This window comes from Mustela erminea, chromosome 13 (assembly GCF_009829155.1).
Source record: "Mustela erminea isolate mMusErm1 chromosome 13, mMusErm1.Pri, whole genome shotgun sequence".
NCBI classification, from domain to species: Eukaryota; Metazoa; Chordata; class Mammalia; order Carnivora; family Mustelidae; genus Mustela; species Mustela erminea.
Window position 1 is genome coordinate 83,870,459 of NC_045626.1, and position 13,864 is coordinate 83,884,322.

Sequence of the window (13,864 nt, forward strand, 5' to 3'; positions counted from 1 at the left end):
TATTTCTTAAGATTTTATTTATTTGACAGGGAAAAAGAGAATACAAGCAGGGTAAGCGGCAGGCAGAGAAAGAGGGAGAAGCAGGGGCTCCATCCCAGGACCCTGGGATCATGACCTGAGCTGAAGGCAGACACTTAACCGACTGAGCCACCAGGCACCCCAATCGTATCTCAATTTTAGAAATACAATTTTAAAAACAAAAATAAGAATAAATGACACTATTTCTGGCTTTTTAGATGCCCTGCCGTGTGCTAAACACTTTGCATTTATACTCACTAGTTTCATCTACACTGGAGGGTAGAGGGGAGACCGATCAATACGTCCAGTTTATAGATAAAAAAGCCAAGACATGGGAAGATTAGTTTGCCCAGAGCCCCACGGCCAGTGAGGTGTAGAGCTGGGATTAGAACTGCTCTCTGTCCTGTGCGCTCAACCAGGGCTGTTTGCCCCTGGAAGGTGCAGAGGCCATCTCGCTCGGGTCACCCCCACGGCCAGGTCAGAGTAGATGCTCCCGAAATAGCACCTGTATGAGTTAATGAGCTCCTGGGGTTGGGGCGGGCTGCGGTTTGGTAGTCTGGCTCTTGGAGTCGTACTCCTGACCCACAGGGACAAACAGAAGGGCTGCAGGGCTCTGAGAAACGCACCGAGATCCCCCCCCCCCCAACCAGCCCAGACAAGCACTTGTGGGGCTACCAGCCAAACCTGGGCCCGCCTCCTGCCTCTGCCACTTCTTCGCTGTGTGGTACAGAAAAGGGGGCTCGTCTCTCTGAGCCCATGCCCCATCTGTAAAATGGGCCAGTGTTCAGCTCTCGGCAGTCGCTAGGAACATTCTGAGAATGGAGGTCTGCAAGGCGCTGGGCACTGGGCTCAGCAAAAAAGTGGTTGTTGCTATTTTATTACTCTTACTGCTAGCAGAGAAGAGCACCAGCTCCAGAGAATTTCAGGCCTTTGATCACAGAAGCCAGAGAGGGAGCCTGCCTTGTGGGCTGGGCCAGCAGGGAGCATCAAGGGAGCCTGAACAAAAGGCCTTCTCAGGGGAGAGGTGGCTCCAGGCAGGAGCTTCGGGCAGGAAGTCACCAGTCAGAGCACTGAGTGCTCAGCTAGGGCCCACGTCTGGGAGGGGTCGTGCCTCGGAGGTTTCCTGGCTGGGCCGGCAGCCAGGCGGCAGGAAGATGGTCTTCTCCTTGGGCCCAAGCCCTGGTGGCAGCCATTTATTGAACACTTACTATATGCTAAGTAATTGATCAGATCACACCCGCTGTAGGATTAAAGCCTGAAAACCTCTTAGCAGAAAGCATTTATTAATCACCTGAAAAATTCCCAGGAATCTCCAGGCTTAGGGTGGGGGGTACAAGTAGGAGGGTGTTTGGGTCCCTTCCACTGGCCCCTCCTCCCCCCTTCCCCCACCTACCAGACCACTGGAAGCCGGGGTGGCCAAAGGGATGAACGCACTCACACAGACGGGCCTGCAAATCTGCAGAGTCCCTCCCACCTGATGCACTTGGGCTTCTGGGGCGGGGAGTTCCCAGCTATGTGTGTGGAGGTGGGGCGCCGGCATTTCCCAAATCCCATGGTGGGGTGAGGGACAAGACGGATGTTATGCGGAGCAGGAAGGTCGGATCCTGGCACCCTCTTCCCCCCAAGTCCCCACAGAAAACACATGAAAATCACGGTCCCCCTGCCCATCCTAGGGCCCTGGGCTGGGCTGGGGGTGGATCTGCCTCTCAGGACCCCATATTCAAGACAACTATGTCCACCAGAGTGCCTGCGGGCCTTAAAGCCCTAGCCCGAGCTTGGTGTCCCCCGCTGAAGCAGATCCAGCCTAAGCAACCCTCGAGCCCCTACCAAGTTGGAGAGAAATGAGGCACTGAACAGCTGGGAATCCTGGCTCTAGGCAGGGAATCTGAACTGTGGGGCCCGCTCTAGCCCGTGACCCCAGAGACTGGGGCTCCTCAGCCCCTCTTCTATCTGATCACCCTGGGTAACAACGTAATCTGGGGAAGCTAACATTTCCCACTTAATTATGAGGCCCAGGTGCAGACAAGATCGTTACCCACCTGTGGGAATTTCACCTGCCAAGGCTTGGGGAGAATAGTTTAAATTGTGGTAAATGAAGTTAAAATGAGCCAGTCCAGAGCTTCCATCCTCCCCCAGGTCCACAGCTTCCCCTGCCCCCAGCTCACAGATGTTTGGGCAGGAAGTCCCATATTTTCGGAGGGAGACACCTCCTCCAGGGAGGCCTCCAGGTTGACTATAGGCCACAGCATGCATTTTGTCCTTTCCCACCTATAGCACCAACTTCTCCAGCAGCCCAGACCGTCTGCCCAAGGAAGCCCAGAGAGTTGGGGCAGGGGGACTCCAACACACACGCCTGGGAGTCAGGCCACTGCCCTCTCACACCATTCAGGCTGTCCAGACTGTGGAGAAGCCCCTGGGATGTAGGGAATAAAGGTTCTGAGGTCCTGGGGAGGCTGAGAGGTGGGTTCTGCCCTATATCACTGAGCAGTCCGTGGAGTCCTGAGGCACCCTCTCTGGGGTCACCTAGTGCCCAGGGACATTCAAGTCCTCTGTGCCCACACCCAGCCTGACACCCCAACTACCTACCCAGCTGGACTTCAGGAGAAAGCCAGGGACTATCCCCCCAAGAAAGGGCAGTACTCCCCAGCCCCAGCACCACCCCTCCATACCAGCATGTGACTTCTGCTCACTGCCCCCGAGTTGAGAAGGCTGAGACTCTACCCAGGGGACACCCCCGCGGTGTCCTGCACCCTGCAATGGTGTCAGGAGAGGTGAACCTCTCCCCACACTCCTCACCTTCTCTGGCCTGTCCCGTGAGAGGCCGGCTCTCAGAGGGCGTATTCATGCCCAAGGCCCTCTTTTGTGACCGCCTCCCCCAGTCACATGTCCAGTCCTCCAGCTCCCCGAGGCTGGCACCTCCATCAGGCACCCTGTGAGTCAGCTCCCGGTAAGCAGGGCAGACTTCCTCCCTCCCAGGCCTCCCTGGGGACACAAGGGGCAGTGGCAGCCTGCCCTCGCTCACCGCCCCCCCCACCAACGGGGGTGGGGGCCCACATCCGGACAGGCCCCCAGAGGCTCAGGGCCTGGCTCACGAGGAAGCCTGCAGCCTGGCCCCCCTCCCCGACCCCTGACAGGGTGGCGTGGGAGGACAAATCTTCCAGCCATCTGCTCAGCTGCTGGGCTTCCGGTCGAGGCGGGGCCGGGGGACACCAGGAGGACTTGCTCTCCTGGGGAAGTGCCCCTTGCCCTTGCTGGGAACAAGAATACCAGGTTGCGAAGCCTAGGGGTGGTCCATGGGACCTCAGAGCTCCGGCTGAGGAATGGTGGTTCCCCAGGGGACAGGACCCAAGTGAGCTGTGTCCAGCTGTGGCCTTTGGACCTGCCCAGTTTCCAAGGGACTACAGGCCCCCGGAAGCCAGGGAGCTGGGGTGCAGGGCTCCTGGGTCCAATTAAGCCTGACTCAGCGAGTGACCCCAGCTGAGTCACTTCCCCTGGGCAGACTGCCCGCCTCAGTTTCCTCAGGGAGGGCGGGTAGCTGGGAGCAGGGTCTGGCTGGGAACAAGAAACTTGTATTACACCTCTGGACTCTGAGGCAGGCTTCTCCCATCTGCCAGATGGAAGCAGCTTCCTGCCCCGCCCAGCCAAAGATGCTGAACACAAATCCCATCGGGGGGTGGGAGGGGTGGGGGGTGGCCCTTGGGACCATTTTCCCAGGAAACCCAGCAATGAAGTATTAGCCCCCTCTAGGGCACTCACAGTAGCAGCTCACACTTATTGAGCACCGACTGCATGCCAGGCATTGTGCATGCCGCTTTTCAATATAATCCAGGCATTAGTACTCCCACATCATAGAGGAGGACAGCAGAGCTCAGAGAGGTTAAGGGACAAGCCCAGGGCCACAGAGCCATAGCAATTACAGCCAACGCCTTTCAAGTCCCTACACTGCGCCGGGCTCACACACTCCATGTATTGCCTTACGCACAGGCTCATATACCCCTGAAAGGCTAAGACTCTTGGTCCCCATTGGGCAGATGAGGTCCAGAGAGGTCCGATAATTTGCCCTAGGCCTCACAGCTAGAACCTGGCAGATCCTGGATTTGGCTCCAAAATCCATGTTGCTACCAAGGAGAAGTGGGAATTTAACAGGAGAGGCAACTCATTTAATAATACTAATAATAATATCCTTACCTATTATTGTCAGGGGAGGCTCAGCTCTGACTGCTTCATGTGCATCTCCATACCCCCAACCCCCAAAGTGGGCTGCACTGGGACTGGGAGGTCTTCCAAGTGCCTCCAGCCCTGCCCCCTTTGTCCTTGGAGAGGTTCCATCCAGGAGGTGGAGGATGTCCTGGGGTAACATGGCTGGACCAAGATATCCAAGGGCCCCCAAAGGCTGACCTGCTTCAGTGTCTGCTGGGCCCAGGCTCCCCCCATATCTGGAGTGGTTCTACAGAATCTGATTTGTACTAGAAAGTTCTATCTAGCAGGAAGGATTAAGTCCAGGGTTTACAGGAACGGCAGGGGAGGGGGGAGAGAAAACAGAGGATCGGGAAGGAAAACAATCAGAGCTAACACCCACAACAAACAGTAACAGTCTCATCATTATTGCTATTATCACTCCTGATCAAAATGTTCTAAACGCTTTGCAAATTCGCTCATATGGGTCCAATGACCCTAAGAATTAGGTACTCTGATCACACCCATTTGACAGACGAGGAAACTGAGGCTGGGATAGTAAAGCAAGGCTTTGTAGCCAGGAAGCACCATCCCCTCATCCTGCCTGCATCTTTCCAATTCTTCTCCTAAAAACTCAGAACCCCCCCCCCCCCCCGAACCACACACGTGCTGGAAATGCTCGAGGGATGCTGATGGACAAACATTCCACGGCCAGAAAAATCAAGATAATGATGGTAATGATAATAATAAAATAACCACCACCATCTGTAATTGAACCTTTTCTCTGCCAGGCAGCAGGTGCTTCTCACACAATGACTCATTAAATCCCTACCATAAGCCTGTTATTATCCCATTTCACATGGGGGGGACTGAGGTTCACAGGTGTCACTTGGCCATGCCCTCAGCTGGACAGAAGCAGTGGGAGCATGGAACCTCCGCCTCCAGGACCCTCCTCTCCCACTGCTAAACCCCGGAAGGTCCTCAGACCCCAGCAGCTGGTACTTCAGTCCAGCTCCTTCCCAGCTGGCTGCCTCTGTGGTCCACAGGGACTCGCACAAGTTCTAGGAATGTTCACCCTTTGGCTCAGAAGGATTTTCCCTCCCAGAGGAGGGTTGTGGGAAAAAGCTCAGAAAAAGTGTATTAAAAACCCTTCCAACTTCCCAAGCGGGCCCTGGCCTCTCATCGGCTGACCCCAGCCTGCCCGGGAGGCCTCTGCCTGCTCTCCCCCCATTAGGGCTGGGTCTCCAGCCCCCGCAGCCCCAGGGAGCCCTCAGAGCTGTTTCCGCTCTGGCAGCCAGGTCAGTGATGAGAAAGCCAGACATGACTCGCGCCCCTAGCCCTGGAGACCCATGTGCCCATCGCCTGGCAGGGGCCTTGCAGCTGGACTGTAAAAGGGAAGGCAGGATGGGCTGGCTGCCCTAGCTGAGCCTGGCAGCTGGTGGGAGTCAGGGGATGCTCCTCTCCCAGGAGAGGTGCATGGGGGTCAGATCTCAGCCCCTCCTGCCCCCAAAGCTGGACGTTGGCCCTGCAGACATTGCTTTGCCAGGCCCTCTGCTCCAAAGCCCCCACCGCAGCCCAATTTCACTTCCTCCCGCTCAGTCAGGCCTGGCCATGCCCCTCCTTGGAGGCCTCCAGCTGCAGGCAGTGACCTCCTCACCTACATCATCGTGGCCGGGAATGGGGAAGAGAAACAGGAGAATGAGGAAATTAAAGAAAAAAAATTAAAAAAGCCAGGACAGGCAGGAAGGCCCCCCTCCCCAGTTCCTCAAATGCAATCCCCATCATCCCAAAAGCCCCCATGGGCAGAGGGAGGGAACGGAGGGGATTTCTGCACCAAGCATGAAAGGCCTCTGAAATGACCCTCCCAGCCGTGCTGACCTAAAAGGCAAATCACCCCCATCCCACCCACTTTTTTTTTTTTTCTTAGATAGGAGGATTCACCTGAGCTCCAGGTCTGGGGTGTGAGGGCACCAACTCAAAGAGAACTGAGCTCCAGGACTCTTGAACCCTTGGGAAGCCCCAAATTCAGCGGCTTGGGGGCACCTGGCCTGGCCCACCTCTGAGGTATGGTGACTGAGGAGAGGGGCTTCTAGAATCCAGAGACACCCTCCTAGCCACATGGTCTGGGCTGGGAGAATGGGGAGGGACAGGTGGCCCCACTCCCAGAGGGCTCTTCCATCCTCACAGCCCCGTCTGACTGCTTTCACTTTCAAGGTACCAAGCGCTTGACCCTGGACCCCTCCTCACCACACACAAGTTGAGGGGGACTGCTGCCCTCGACTGACTGGGCTACTTTAAGGGGTAGACTGGGGGTATTAACCATACCCTCTCAGCGCCTTCCCCACTGCCTCCCCTATTGCATCGCCAACACGTGTGTGGGTGGGGGTGTCGGCTGGGAGGATGTCGCAGGAGCTGGAGAAGGGCCGCCCCTGAACACCCCATCCGGGTCAGGGGCAGGACAGTATTTCAGGCTGTTGTGGGAGTGCGCAGACACCGGGCAGAACCGGACAGGGGGCCTCCTCTTCCCCCATCAGAGCCCTCCCAACCCGGTGGAGGGAGCGCCGGGAAAGGCGGGCTTACCTGAGAGAGAGGGGGTCCGGGCCCGGCCGGCCCATGGCGTCGCGCGCCCCCGGCCCCCCGAAATCCCGAGGGGGCGGGCGGGCCCCCGCCCCGGGCGCGTTCTCTCCCGCGCGCCGGCTCCTGGCTCGCGGCTCGCTCGAGCGGGGCTCAGGCAGGAAACCCGGGCTCGGAAAATGGCCAGCGCCTCATCATTTCCGCCGCCAGCGCTTGACAGTTGCGGGGGGATGCGCCCCCGGGCCGCCGCCGGGGAAACTTTGCTGCTGCCGCCGCCGTCGCCACCACGGGCCGCGACAGTCCGGGCGGGCGGCCGGGCGGAGGCGGTGGCCCGAGCCCATGCCGCCTCGCGCCGTTATGTAAAGAGGAACCGGCTGTGCGAGCGGAGCCCAGCGGGGGAGGGCGGCCACGGCAGAGGCGGGGCCAGGGTGGGGCGGGACCGGGAGAGACCACGCCCCGGTCCTTCCCCGAGCCAGACTCGGCCGGAGGGGGGCGGCTCCTAGGGGCGGGGTCGGACCTGGTCCCGCCCATTAATCCGGATCCGCCACGGCTGACTGGGTCCTGGGGTCTCAGAGGAGAGCTCGGAGAGAGGCTCCTACCAAGCCACGCCCACACCTCGCCCACCCGAGGTCGCGTCGCGAGGGCTAAAGAAGGGAATGAACGACCGAGGGGCGGGGCAACCTTGGCCCCACCCACCTAGCCCCTGCAGACCCCCAGGTGCCTCAGCGCTGCGGGGGCGGGGCCAGATGGAGGAGAGGCGGGGCCTGGGGCGGGGCGGGGTCGAGCCTCTTGGCCTCGAGGGGGCGCGCCCCTGCGACTCCCTCCTGCAAGGCCTTATCTGCACGTTCCGGGCGGGTCCGTGCAATAGCGACCACAGCTTTCGTCACCCCCCGGGGAAGGATCCCAACCCCGCCGGGTCACGACTATCCGCGACTCTGCTGAACCGACCCGCCACGGCCGTAGCCCCGCCCCATTCGGGTTCTGTCCTCACCCTCGGTTCTGCTCTTGCCGTTGCTGGTGCCTGGGTAGGCCGAGCTCCCCTGGGCCACTACCATCGGGGCCACACCTCAGGAATACATCTTTCTCCAGGAAGCCCTCCCGGACCGCGACACCCATGCCTCTGGGGCTCCCTCTCTGCTCTCCCCCGTGCTTTCATTTTCTCTGCAGGCCTTACGTGGGGTGAGGTTGACAGTGGGGTGCCCCCTAGTCTGAGGTGGAGCATACAGTCAGCGGGCCCTTCCCCCAACACGGGGCAGCGAGGTGAGAGAGCAATGTCTACTCTTCTCTCCCTCCCACAACAGGAAACTAGTCGATTAGGCCCCAAGCTTGCAGGAACCTCATCACCCCTTCCCAGACAACACACTGTCCGGTCTGCTGCCTCCTCCTCTTACTAACCTTGGGCAAATGACTTGACTTCTCCATACCTCAATTTCCTCATCTGTGAAATGGAAATAGTAAGAGTACCCACTCCACTGGATTACTGTGGGGATTAAATGAGTCAGTGCATTAAAGCACTTAGCGTTGGGCTTTGCCCAAGGGAAAGCACTACTACCTGCGTGTTTGTTAATCAGGCTTGAGTTCTGCCCCTGGAGATGCAGAAAGGGGTTCCCCAGAAGATGGGGATTTCCAGACTCCACCCAGACGGGGATCAGGGCTGGTCTGCTGTAGAATCCTTGAAATCACATAACCTTGAAGGACCTCTAGCAATGAACATGTGCTTTCCCACAAATACTTGTTAAATGCCTCCAATGCGCCAGGCACTGTTGTCGGTGCTGGAGACACAGACGTGAACAAGACAGACAAATAGGCTGCCCTTGTGGAGCTGACATTCTGGCGAGGGGACACACAGCATAAGTACTTGAATAAATGTGATAATGGATTGAGAGGAAGATAAAACAGTTAAAGACAGACAGTAGGAAGGGGCTGTCTTAGACTGGAGGCTTGGGGAGGACCGCTCTGAGGAACTAGCATTTGAGGTGAGACCACCCCTTTCCCCATCCTGTAGCAAGAAGCATCTGGGCATGATAAAGTCTGAGGGAAGGGCATTCCTGGCCAAAGGAACAGTGAGTGCAAAGGTCCTGAGGTGGGAATAAGCTTGGTGCATTTGAGGAAAGTCCAGAAGGCAGTGTGATACCCAGGCTTACAGATGGGAAGAGATGAAGTTGGAAAGGTAGGCCTGTCACATGGAAACTTGAAGGTCCTGGCGTCAAGTTTGGCAATTATCTTGAGAGCAATAGGGAGCCACGGGGAAGTTTTGAAGGACCTGTTGAGTTTGGATTTGAGCTGCAAAGTCTGGAGTTGGCAACCCATTAGAAGGTGCGCCAGTAACATTCACACAGCATCTGAGGATGTGGGACAAGGGGTGGGGGTGAGGTATTAGGGAAGCCTAAACCGATCACTCCATATTATTATCTCTATATGGCATCTGGGGAGACTGAGGCCTAGAGAGAGCAGTTACCTGCCTGCAGTCACACAGCTGCCAGGTGGTGCCAACAGAGCAGCAGGTACACAGCAGTTGTCAAATGGTTGCTGAAAGCTGCCAGCCACAAGCACTTTCCCTCTCACTGCCCAGACAGCAGTTTTGCTGACTTAAATGGAGACTTGTGGTTCTTCCCCTTTTTAATCACAGTGCAAGCCTTCTCTCGTGCCAGATTTCTCTGAGGCCCAAAGTGGTTTCCCTTCTCGCCTAATTTCTTCTTGCCAGGCGTCCCCTCGAGTCCAAGTTGGTTGTTTCAATGCTCTCTCCACGACAGACTTCTCACTCTGTTCATGCTTTTCCTTCTAAAGGCAACGGGTTTACAACGAACACCTCTTCTGTCGCCTTGCCCTAGATTTGAGAGCACCCCCGCTCTGAACTGCGATTTTCCTCTTCTCGCCGTGGCTCCTCCCACTTCATAGGTCCCTGGGGCCCAGAGTGAGAAGGAGGTTTATCCGAATTGCCCTGAAGCAAGGGAGGTAGCCTCAGCCAGCAGGTGCCACCGCCCTTGCTCTCAAACCGACGGGGAGAACGCCTATTGCCTGCCAACTAGGGGCTGCAGACTCTCAGGATTAATAACAGTAATGAAACAGCAGCCGATGACAACATTAGTAAATGCTTATTAATACCATTAACATGATATTAACAACTGGTACTGATAACAACACAAAAGTTAACCAGTATGGAATTAATAAAAGAATCAATAACAATAGAATAATAACGTAACAACTGTTAATAGATCTTGTTAAAAATAATAAGTTACTGGGGCACCTGGGTGGTTCAATGGGTTAAAGCCTCTGCCTTCAGCTCAGGTCATGATCCCAGGGTCCTGGGATCAAGCCCCGCATCGGGCTCTCTGCTCGGCAGGAAGCCTGCTTCCCCCTCTCTCTTTACCTGCCTCTCTGCCTACTTGTGATCTCTGTCAAATAAATAAATAAAATCTTTAAAAAAATAATAATAATGTTACTGTTAGTTATTACAGAATTAATAGTAAATATAAAATAACAGTAAGATATTAGTAGCAAAAATAAATATAATAACAGGTCTAGGATTCATAGTTACCATAATAGCAAACAGTACTGGGATTAATAATAATAAATAAAAACTAAAGTAGAAGAGTAATAAGATTAATAATAAATGTAACATGGGGCGTCTGGCTGGCTTAGTGGAAAGAGCATGTGACTCCTGACCCCGAGGTCGTGAATTCAAGCCCCACCCCACACTGGGTGTAGGGATGACTAAAAAAATAAACTTAAATAATAATAATAATAATAACAAACGTAATATAATAATAATATAATCATAGTTAACAGCCCCAGGACTAATAATAGCCCTTAATAGTTACAGGATTTAAAATAATAAATAGGGGCACCTGGGTGGCTCAGTCAGTTAAGCGGCTGCCTTGGGCTCCGGTCGTGACCCCGGGGTCCTGATATCAAGCTCCGTGTGGGGCTCCCTGTTCAGCGGACGATCTGCTTCTCCCTCTCCGTCTTCCCCTCCCTCCTTCTCGTGCTCTCACTTGCACTCTCTCAAATTAATAAAAACATTTAAAAAAATAATAAAGTAACAATAGGCTAGAAAGAGGACTAACAGTAATAGAATAATAGTGTAATCATAAGAGCTAACGATCTAGGATTAATAACAATAGGATTACCAGTTGCGGAGGCTCGCGTGCGTCTGGTCGGGCATTGCTCCACGCCAGGGCTGGCAGAGGAAACTTCCTGTGATGATGGAGAGGAGCTGTCTGCACTTGTCCACAATGTCACCACGAGCCACCTGAGGCTATTGAGCATTTGAACTCTGGCAAGGGTCACTGAGGAACTAAATTTTAATTTTCTGTAGTGTTAATGAATTAAAATTTAAATAGCCTCATGTGGTCAGTGATCTCTGTCCTCGACAGCGTGGCTCTGGACATTTTCCATCAGTTAACTCATTTCGTTCTCATGACAGCCGTGGGCTAGGTACTCTTACTGTTGTTATTATCCCCATTTTATTTTATTTTTTTAAAGATTTTATTTATTTATTAGACAGAGATCACAAGTAGGCAGAGAGGCAGGTAGAGAGAGAGGGAAACAGGCTCCCCACTCAGCAGAGAGCCCGATGTGGGGCTCGATCCCAGGACCCTGGGATCATGACCTGAGCCGAAGGCAGAGGCTTTAACCCACAGAGCCACCCAGGCGCCTCGTTATCCCCATTTTATTATGAGGAAACTGAGTCATTGAAAAGTAAAGTCATTAGGCCCGATCAGAATCTCCCCACTTCAAAGACAGAACAGCATTGTCTGAGGGGACCCCAGTTAAGAATGAAGGCTCTGGGGTCACCCCGACAGGTTTAGAATTCTGTGTTCGGCATCCTCTTAGCTGGGTGATCACTTGGACTCCCTAGACCTCAATTTTTTTTGTCTTTAAAACGGAGACCATCACAGGGCTGGCTTGGTTGGGCTGTGTGGGAGAATTTGATGAGAAAACTTAACAGTGATGGCTGGGAGTTTGGATAGCGCTTCTGTATGAACAGTACGTGTCCGACAGTGTTGATTATAATGTGTAATTGGATGTGAGTCATAGGTCCCTCAGGGAATAGTTGCGAGGAATGGTGGCCACAGAGATCAGCTTTGTGGGCATGAGAGCCTCACGCCCATTCTACAGATGAGGACACTGAGGTTTGACAGTAAAGACTGTTGCCTGAGGTCACCCAGCTAGTGAGCAGAGATCTTGGTGTTCACATCTATAAAATGTGCTTCTGCAGACCTAAGTCTGGGTCACAGGATGAGGCCTGAGCGCTTGGTCTGCCCCCTATGGACTGAATGTTTAGATCCTCCAAAGACTCATGTTGAAATCCCAACCTCCTAGGGGATGGTGCTAAGAGGTGGGGTCTTTGGGAGGCAAATGGGCCATGAGATCAGAGCCTTCATGACCTATATAAAAGATTATAAAAGAGACCCCAAAGAGAGCCCCCTCTGTTTCTGCCAGGAGACGTTACAGCCAGAAGCCACAATCTCTGAGCTGGAAAGGGAGCTTTCACAAGACGCTGAATCTGCCAGGGCCTTGATCTAGGGCTTCCCACTCCGGAATTGTAAGGAATACATTTCCGTTGTTTCTGAATGGCCTAAGATAGAACGTCCATACTGAGAAGTGGAAGCTGCTGTAGCAAATACCTAAAAATATAGAAGCAGCGTTGGCACTGGGTGATGTGGGTAGAGGCTGGAAGAGTTCAGGGTGCCACGAATAGACCCTTAAGGGTGATTCCGCTGGAGACCCAGAAGAAAAAGAGGAGAGCGGCAGAAGGTCCAAGATGTTAGAAGAGTGACCCCAGAGGCCCTTCAGAGGTCATCAAGGACCTGGGTGGCCCGAGGATTTCAAGGGAGGGGCCGCCGTTCCGGGCTCCCCCACCCCCACCCCCATCATCGGCGGCCCCAGCTGTGGCTCCAGCTGGTCTCCAGCGTGCTGGGCCCTGCACAGCTGAGAGGGTATGGCTGCCTCCACCCAGATTTCAGAGGAGCTGCAACATGCACAACCCAGGCAGAGGGCCACGTTGAGAGCCCCCACCAAGTCAATGCCCAGCCGATTCACAGGAGCACGGTGCCCGGCGCCCACCCCAAGGGCCCCCAGCCCGTCCTTGGGGAGCTACGAGTTGTCTCCTCTTCCCCCAGAGAATCTGGTTTCGGAGGGGAAGTGACTCAGTGGCCTAAGGCCCAGTAGATAATTATTCACTTTCAATCCCGGTAATTAAAGGCCCTAATGGCTCCCCACAGGACGTACAACCTGCCACTGCCGCAGTCCTACCCCTGCCCCTGGATCCGCGCGCCGCGCACGAGCTTCCCTGGCGCGAGTTTTGCCGCCGTCCCAGGCTGCGGGTCAGCGACCGCGGCCGAATTGCGCGCGGCTCTGGCGCCCTCTGGTGGCAGCCTTGGGGTGGCGGCCTGGGAAGCGGCGTCCTGAGCAGGATTGTAGTGAAAATTAACTTAATTCATGTATAGGTCCCTGCTACAAGCGGTAAGCGCTCAATAAATGTTATGGTTAATTTCCAAGGCACAAATTTGGTTATGTGCGACCTCTCTCCCCCTCTCTAAACCCTCCAAGGTTCTTATTACCTTCTGAATAAAAGCCTCACCCTGACAGGCCAGGCCCCTTCACAGTCTCATCTTCAGCGACCTCCTCTTGCCACATATCCACTAAACACCCTGTGCTCTGGCCACACCAGACTTCTTTCTGACCCCGCTTCCCGTTTCCAGACCTTTGCCCACACTATTCTCACTGCCTGACATTCCCTTTTCCTTTCCTCTGCTTGGCAAACTCTTATGCATCCTTCAAAACCCCCTGAAACATGATCTGTGCTCAAAGTCTACTCTGGTTCCCTAGGGACATTGCCTCCTCTGGCCTCTTTTGGCTCCCTCTGCCACAAGCTTCTGAGGGAGAGCGGGCTTGTCTCTTATGGTGCAATTACTCATGCATCTGTCTGCATACCCTCCCAGACTCTGAGCTCTTGGAGGAGGAGGCAATGTTTTTGCTCACCTTTGAACAGCTGGGATGGAAAAGGATTCGGGCGCACATCAGGTGCTTCAAAACCTTGTGCTGAGACCAAATGAAAGGTAGGTGCTAAGTGATTATTGGTGGATGGTGA

The 13,864-nt window shown here is 54.8% G+C and overlaps 1 protein-coding gene across 2 annotated transcripts in view; it reads right to left on the bottom strand.

Moving 5' to 3' along the window:
* The window catches only part of SH2B3 (SH2B adaptor protein 3), a 37,296-nt gene extending 30,112 nt beyond the window's left edge, over positions 1 to 7,184 (bottom strand). The window contains exon 1 of one of the 2 annotated variants that reach the window (XM_032310339.1): positions 6,775 to 7,184. The gene's annotated coding sequence lies outside the window, so the exon portion shown is untranslated. The remainder of the gene's footprint in view (positions 1 to 6,774) is intronic. The other variant, XM_032310340.1, reaches the window with a different exon arrangement.
* Between the last annotated feature and the right edge of the window lie 6,680 nt (positions 7,185 to 13,864).